Here is a 9417-nt window from a genome sequence, read left to right on the forward strand (position 1 = left end):
CCATTGCCCATATTTACTTATTCCACTGCAGGGTCATGGTGGGAGGGGTTGGAGCTTATCCCAGCAGCTACCAGACAAGAGACAAGGTCCACCTTGGACAAGTCACCAATCCATCGCAGGACCAACACAGAGACAAACAAGCACCCACGCTCACTCAGAAGCCAGAGTACCTGTAGAGAAGCCACACATGAACAAGGAGAACATGCAGACTCCACACAGAAAGGCTCCAGCTGAGCTTCAATCCAGGAACCTTCTTGCTGGGAGGCCACAGTGCTAACCCCCACACCTCCATCCAGCCCATCTTCCAACTTACACTGTTACAAACAGAACTACACATTAAACCTCCACCTGAATTGTCTCCATGGTAACATCCTCTCTTCAGCTCCATCTCATCTTCCATCTAGCTCCATTAACTTGAGGTATTTTTATGTTCCTCTGTACCTGCAGCCTGGCTGATGGAGTCCTCCACCTTCTGCTTTGACACTCAGAATTTTAAATGTCTTTCAGACTAAAATGACACAGCTCCACCTGCAGACTCTGACACCCACCTGCAAAGCATCCATCTCCAGGAAGAAAAATCTACTTTCCTTCTGTACTGGTGACCTCTGGCATCAAGAAACTACAACCACCTTCAGCCTCCACCTTCTGGCATCAACATCCAGGTAAAACTCACCTTCATCCTCCACCTTCAGCCTCTACCATCCACCTTCAAAAAGTTTGATTGATCCATTGCCCATATTTACTTATTCCACTGCAGGGTCATGGTGGGAGGGGTTGGAGCTTATCCCAGCAGCTACCAGACAAGAGACAAGGTCCACCTTGGACAAGTCACCAGTCCATCGCAGGACCAACACAGAGACAAACAAGCACCCACGCTCACTCAGAAGCCAGAGTACCTGTAGAGAAGCCACACATGAACAAGGAGAACATGCAGACTCCACACAGAAAGGCTCCAGCCGAGCTTCAATCCAGGAACCTTCTTGCTGGGAGGCCACAGTGCTAACCCCCACACCTCCATCCAGCCCATCATCCAACTTACACTGTTACAAACAGAACTACACATTAAACCTCCACCTGAATTGTCTCCATGGTAACATCCTCTCTTCAGCTCCATCTCATCTTCCATCTAGCTCCATTAACTTGAGGTATTTTTATGTTCCTCTGTACCTGCAGCCTGGCTGATGGAGTCCTCCACTTCTGCTTTGACACTCAGAATTTTAAATGTCTTTCAGACTAAAATGACACAGCTCCACCTGCAGACTCTGACACCCACCTGCAAAGCATCCATCTCCAGGAAGAAAAATCTACTTTCCTTCTGTACTGGTGACCTCTGGCATCAAGAAACTACAACCACCTTCAGCCTCCACCTTCTGGCATCAACATCCAGGTAAAACTCACCTTCATCCTCCACCTTCAGCCTCTACCATCCACCTTCAAAAAGTTTGATTGATCCATTGCCCATATTTACTTATTCCACTGCAGGGTCATGGTGGGAGGGGTTGGAGCTTATCCCAGCAGCTACCAGACAAGAGACAAGGTCCACCTTGGACAAGTCACCAATCCATCGCAGGACCAACACAGAGACAAACAAGCACCCACGCTCACTCAGAAGCCAGAGTACCTGTAGAGAAGCCACACATGAACAAGGAGAACATGCAGACTCCACACAGAAAGGCTCCAGCTGAGCTTCAATCCAGGAACCTTCTTGCTGGGAGGCCACAGTGCTAACCCCCACACCTCCATCCAGCCCATCTTCCAACTTACACTGTTACAAACAGAACTACACATTAAACCTCCACCTGAATTGTCTCCATGGTAACATCCTCTCTTCAGCTCCATCTCATCTTCCATCTAGCTCCATTAACTTGAGGTATTTTTATGTTCCTCTGTACCTGCCGCCTGGCTGATGGAGTCCTCCACCTTCTGCTTTGACACTCAGAATTTTAAATGTCTTTCAGACTAAAATGACACAGCTCCACCTGCAGACTCTGACACCCACCTGCAAAGCATCCACCTCCAGGAAGAAAAATCTACTTTCCTTCTGTACTGGTAACCTCTGGCATCAAGAAACTACAACCACCTTCAGCCTCCACCTTCTGGCATCACCCTCAAGGTAAAGCTCGCCTTCATCCTCCACCTGCAGACTCTATCACCACCCTGAGATAAAACACCTCCATCTATTCATGTACTTTCCAACTTACACTATTTACAAACAAATCTACAGATTGAGCCTCTTCCTGAATCGTCTCCATGGTAACAGTCCTCTTTTCAGGTCCAGCCTCCATCATCTTCCATCTATCTTTGTACATGAAGCTTCACCTTCAGCCTCCACCTTCTGGCATCAACATCCAGGTAAAACTCACCTTCATCCTCCACCTTCAGCCTCTACCATCCACCTTCAAAAAGTTTGATTGATCCATTGCCCATATTTACTTATTCCACTGCAGGGTCATGGTGGGAGGGGTTGGAGCTTATCCCAGCAGCTACCAGACAAGAGACAAGGTCCACCTTGGACAAGTCACCAGTCCATCGCAGGACCAACACAGAGACAAACAAGCACCCACGCTCACTCAGAAGCCAGAGTACCTGTAGAGAAGCCACACATGAACAAGGAGAACATGCAGACTCCACACAGAAAGGCTCCAGCTGAGCTTCAATCCAGGAACCTTCTTGCTGGGAGGCCACAGTGCTAACCCCCACACCTCCATCCAGCCCATCTTCCAACTTACACTGTTACAAACAGAACTACACATTAAACCTCCACCTGAATTGTCTCCATGGTAACATCCTCTCTTCAGCTCCATCTCATCTTCCATCTAGCTCCATTAACTTGAGGTATTTTTATGTTCCTCTGTACCTGCAGCCTGGCTGATGGAGTCCTCCACCTTCTGCTTTGACACTCAGAATTTTAAATGTCTTTCAGACTAAAATGACACAGCTCCACCTGCAGACTCTGACACCCACCTGCAAAGCATCCACCTCCAGGAAGAAAAATCTACTTTCCTTCTGTACTGGTAACCTCTGGCATCAAGAAACTACAACCACCTTCAGCCTCCACCTTCTGGCATCACCCTCAAGGTAAAGCTCGCCTTCATCCTCCACCTGCAGACTCTATCACCACCCTGAGATAAAACACCTCCATCTATTCATCTACTTTCCAACTTACACTATTTACAAACAAATCTACAGATTGAGCCTCTTCCTGAATCGTCTCCATGGTAACGTCCTGTTTTCAGGTCCAGCCTCCATCATCTTCCATCTATCTTTGTACATGAAGCTTCACCTTCAGCCTCCACCTTCTGGCATCAACATCCAGGTAAAACTCACCTTCATCCTCCACCTTCAGCCTCTACCATCCACCTTCAAAATGTTTGATTGATCCATTGCCCATATTTACTTATTCCACTGCAGGGTCATGGTGGGAGGGGTTGGAGCTTATCCCAGCAGCTACCAGACAAGAGACAAGGTCCACCTTGGACAAGTCACCAGTCCATCGCAGGACCAACACAGAGACAAACAAGCACCCACGCTCACTCAGAAGCCAGAGTACCTGTAGAGAAGCCACACATGAACAAGGAGAACATGCAGACTCCACACAGAAAGGCTCCAGCTGAGCTTCAATCCAGGAACCTTCTTGCTGGGAGGCCACAGTGCTAACCCCCACACCTCCATCCAGCCCATCTTCCAACTTACACTGTTACAAACAGAACTACACATTAAACCTCCACCTGAATTGTCTCCATGGTAACATCCTCTCTTCAGCTCCATCTCATCTTCCATCTAGCTCCATTAACTTGAGGTATTTTTATGTTCCTCTGTACCTGCAGCCTGGCTGATGGAGTCCTCCACCTTCTGCTTTGACACTCAGAATTTTAAATGTCTTTCAGACTAAAATGACACAGCTCCACCTGCAGACTCTGAGACCCACCTGCAAAGCATCCACCTCCAGGAAGAAAAATCTACTTTCCTTCTGTACTGGTAACCTCTGGCATCAAGAAACTACAACCACCTTCAGCCTCCACCTTCTGGCATCACCCTCAAGGTAAAGCTCGCCTTCATCCTCCACCTGCAGACTCTATCACCACCCTGAGATAAAACACCTCCATCTATTCATCTACTTTCCAACTTACACTATTTACAAACAAATCTACAGATTGAGCCTCTTCCTGAATCGTCTCCATGGTAACGTCCTCTTTTCAGGTCCAGCCTCCATCATCTTCCATCTATCTTTGTACATGAAGCTTCACCTTCAGCCTCCACCTTCTGGCATCAACATCCAGGTAAAACTCACCTTCATCCTCCACCTTCAGCCTCTACCATCCACCTTCAAAAAGTTTGATTGATCCATTGCCCATATTTACTTATTCCACTGCAGGGTCATGGTGGGAGGGGTTGGAGCTTATCCCAGCAGCTACCAGACAAGAGACAAGGTCCACCTTGGACAAGTCACCAGTCCATCGCAGGACCAACACAGAGACAAACAAGCACCCACGCTCACTCAGAAGCCAGAGTACCTGTAGAGAAGCCACACATGAACAAGGAGAACATGCAGACTCCACACAGAAAGGCTCCAGCTGAGCTTCAAACCAGGAACCTTCTTGCTGGGAGGCCACAGTGCTTACCCCCACACCTCCATCCAGCCCATCATCCAACTTACACTGTTACAAACAGAACTACACATTAAACCTCCACCTGAATTGTCTCCATGGTAACATCCTCTCTTCAGCTCCATCTCATCTTCCATCTAGCTCCATTAACTTGAGGTATTTTTATGTTCCTCTGTACCTGCAGCCTGGCTGATGGAGTCCTCCACCTTCTGCTTTGACACTCAGAATTTTAAATGTCTTTCAGACTAAAATGACACAGCTCCACCTGCAGACTCTGAGACCCACCTGCAAAGCATCCACCTCCAGGAAGAAAAATCTACTTTCCTTCTGTACTGGTAACCTCTGGCATCAAGAAACTACAACCACCTTCAGCCTCCACCTTCTGGCATCACCCTCAAGGTAAAGCTCGCCTTCATCCTCCACCTGCAGACTCTATCACCACCCTGAGATAAAACACCTCCATCTATTCATGTACTTTCCAACTTACACTATTTACAAACAAATCTACAGATTGAGCCTCTTCCTGAATCGTCTCCATGGTAACAGTCCTCTTTTCAGGTCCAGCCTCCATCATCTTCCATCTATCTTTGTACAAACCATCCACCCTCCAGGAAGAAAAAATCCAAACTTAAACCTCCACCTGCTGCTTTTACCATCTAACTCCTGATAAATGCCAACCTCACGTCCTCACGGACACAGTCTCTTCCTCCATCTTCCAGCTGATGAAGCGAGGTGTTGAATGCAAAGGAAGCTTCCATGGTAAGGGAAATTGTTCCTGTTTAAATGAGCCTTTCTTTGAACAGATAATTTTCTCACGCTTTGACCTTTTCACTGGACTGCTCTGTTCAAGCCACCGACACACTGCTGTACTTCTTTGATTGATTATATCTTTCGTTTCCTTTCATGCCGGACATCAGGAAGTTCATCAGTGTCATGCAGGCAAACGTATGGTCCAGTCTACGCAGAGTCAAAATGAAGAGCACTTCCTCAAGAGGACCATCATGATGAAGTGCTGAGTCAGATGTTTTTAAAAGGTAAAGAAAATAGACTGATCCACTATTCTCAACCCAAATAAAGCCTTTGGTCTCTGAATGCATGTCATTCTTTACTGTGATTTTCCTCCAGACCCAGCTGGACTTCACAGACATCCAGATCAGGCAGCAGTCGACCAAGAGCCATTCCTCCACAACTGTGCATCCCATTATTTCTGCTTCCTTTCCTCCACCTCCACACTCAGCACCGACACCACGTCCTCCTTGCTCAGACTGGGAATGCTGCTTCACACGGGCCTTTTCACTGGACTTGAAGCTCAAACAAACTCTCTTCTGATAAAATAAAACTTCCTGACTTTGAATTCTTAAAGATTTTGTGCTTATTCCACAAGTATTACCATGAAAGAGAAACCTGAATAACTTAGATTTCCATCAGTTTGTGGGATTTTAATGTTTTTAAATATGATTAAAGTTTTCTCTGTGGTGTGAAATCTGAAAGTGATGAATTGTTTTTATATTTGGGTGGAAACAAGTGTGTAAGCAGGATATGTTACTTCACACCTGCAGAGAAACACAGTTCTAGTAGTTTTTTGTTTTTTTAATGCCACCTTGTATTGCGTTCTGCACCCTGCTTGTAATGTTTTATGTAAAGCACTATGAATTGTCTTGTATAATGAAATGTGCTATACAAATAAATTTGCCTTTGGTTGTCTCAATATTTATAGTTCTTATTTTAAAAAAAGTTTGTATTAAGAGTATATCTGTAGGAACTATTATATTTATAGTAAAAATCACCTTTGTGGATAATTCAGTTTCGGTTATTTTTTATATTTGTTCTGAGCAAATGTTTTCTGTCATTTAGCTGAGTTTCTTTGCTTTTTGTATTAATTATGAGCCATTTGGGAAACTACATTTATAAATATCATCTCAGTAGAAATGTCTGCTTCTTAGGCGTTTACCATTCGAATAAACTAGAGCATTTAGTCATTTTCTGGCAAAATTTCCTTCAGAAAATGAGTTCAGAGGACGCCTGGAATGCACAATAAGCACTCGGAAATATTGTGTGCATTGTTTAGACATTTCAAAGCAGTTTATTACACTTCATATTCGACACTAGACATCACATAGTTTCTTGCTATACACGAGGAGAAATGGCAGCCTCTAGCCAACACATCACATACTTGTGCTATTACATCTAGCAAACAGTTTCACAACACAATCAACCATGTACCTCCACTCATGTACTTCCAACCATGTACGAACGTCAATAGAAGAAAGGCCAAGAAGCATCTGTTGGAATGTTAGCAGAATGAGGATTAATGAATGCAGCGCTGCCATAAGGATACAGGACCTATGTGGGAAATGGTGTGAATGATTTAACATCTGACTACGTTTACATACAGCAAAATATGCTGCAAAGAAGGGATCCTCAGAGTACTTAACAAAAAATAAAAGAAAAAATCTGACTAATGGAGCAGCTAAAGGCTATTTGTGAAGAGGATCTGGCCAGGAGAAAAAAAAACAAGGAGAAATTAAAGCAACACTACAGAACTTTGGAGGATTTTTCTCACTTTGGTGCCCCCCTAACGAAGGTTTATTCAGCTAATTCTGTCTGCATCCTGTCTCTTCTTCTGAGCTCTCTTCCATCAGTAGGAGCCAGTCTGATGTTGACTCTTGTCTTTTCTCTCGTTTTTGCCACTTCACACTTTCCAATGCTTCCTTCAATAATGTCCTCTTGTGTTTTCTTGTAAAATCAGCCATGGTGCACATCCAAATGGTCAGTGTGTTTATATCCAGTTGCGGTGTATGGTACAGTACCATATACCAAGTAAAACACAGCTGTCACTCGATGCCATGGGCTGGAACACAAAGTTGTGGATAGTGGGTTTCTCAGCTCCAGGATGCTACTTAGGGCAATGACAGCCCAGAAATGTGCGTATTGAATGTTACCGTGCCACCAAAACAGTCAGAGGCACAGAGTTGTAAAGATTGAAAACTACATGTAGTGTTGCTTTAAACTGAGGGAGACAATGACTACATGGAGGTGCGCAGTTAGATAAGAACCCGATGTAGCAGGATAGCAAAACTAACTGGGATAAACAGGCGAAGACAGGAGGTATTTAATGAAAGTTGCTCAAAAAAGCAAGACTCTCCTGGAATACTCAGACTTAAACTTAGCGCCATCTTTTAATTAAGCCTGAAGTCATCCAATGAATAGCAGCACACCTTTGTTTTATCCAGACTGATTTCAAGACAGAACTCGTCTTGTCTTGTTCTTGTCTAGTCCTTACTAGTGGACACGCCCTAGGATATCCAACAAGCCCCAAATGAATGGATTAAATAACACACTTATAAAATGAACGACACAAAAGGCAAAATCAGAGGATCAAACATTTGCTGACTGAGCTCCATTAAGAACACAAACATATTTCCACCTTAAACAGGCAAAGCTTGCAAGCTTACTTAACAGAACCGGGTGTAGGTGGTATGCGTAGAAAAAATGCTGACAGGCCAAATGTGTTGGTTGGGTAAGTGATCCACGTTCATGTTATTTCACCCTTTGGGATTAATGAGGGGAGTGAGTGGGCCTAGAGGTCAGAAGAGGTGGATTTAGTGTCTAGGTTCTAAGCAGTGAGCTGTGTAAGTATTCATGCTTCTACATTGTTCCATACGTGTTATTTGACTTTGTTTTAAGTTAGAAAGTGAAAATGACGAAAGATCCTGAACTTGAGAAAACCTAGTAACTAACCTAGCATAACAGTGCTATGCTGGGACAGAGTCATACCCCTGAAACAGTGGCGTCGGACTGGGGAGGGAGGGGGGGCGGGGGGAAACGAGTTAACATATAGCCAGGGCCCGCTGGCAGGGGGGGGGCCCTTGAACTCCTGGAATGATTTTTTTTTAGTTCCATTTTAAAATGTCTAATTAATTAATATGATATCAAAGTCAGTTTGTCTGAGTTAAGGTGCAGAGATAATTAATTTTGTATTAACATAATTAATGATGATTCTATGACGTCCTAATCACCCCTCTTAAAATGGTTTAGTCCACACCCGCACTGGTATGTTTAACTGTTTTACTGAGTTACACTGAGCCGAAAGTCAGCCTCATGGTTTAACTCTTCACCTGACTGGTCAGCACAGTTGTCTATCATGGAGATTAGGGTTCAAAAGCCAGTCTTGGAACACTGTTTTGCCAAATGCAATACATTTAACTAGTCTATGACAAGACATGAAATTTCAGACTTTGTTAGAATCAGTAAAATGAATTGATGAGAGCATTCTAGACACATACATTAAAAATACTTTTTAAAACATGAATATTTGAGGGTGATGATCTCCTAACACCCATACTTTCACCAGGCCTTCAAGACATTTTTCTCCCAAAAGAGGGTTCTCTGCATTACAGGGATTCCTATAGAAACCCTTATTCTTACAGAGAACCCTTAATAGACCCTTTCAATGAAAAAGAGATTTTCGAATGCAAATGGTTCTGGGTATGACCTCTGTCTGCTCTTCACAGAGAACTCTTTTGGAACCCTTATTTCTAAGAGTGTATAACTCTGAAGAACATCTTTGTTCTTTTAAAACAACCTGACATTTTTTTTCAACTTGTGGTTTTATCCAAGCACAGGACTCTGCCAAAATGCTTTGTTTGTGGTGAAATGCTAGCTCATGAAAGCATGGTTTCAGCATGGGGGGTCAGGGGGTCCATGGCTTTTTGGCAGTTGCATGAAAGGGCTCTTCCCGGAAGATAAGGTTGGAAACCACTGTTTTACACTATGCTGACACCATTTATATGCATGCTTCATCATCTGT

This window comes from Melanotaenia boesemani, chromosome 18 (genome assembly GCF_017639745.1).
Source record: "Melanotaenia boesemani isolate fMelBoe1 chromosome 18, fMelBoe1.pri, whole genome shotgun sequence".
NCBI classification, from domain to species: Eukaryota; Metazoa; Chordata; class Actinopteri; order Atheriniformes; family Melanotaeniidae; genus Melanotaenia; species Melanotaenia boesemani.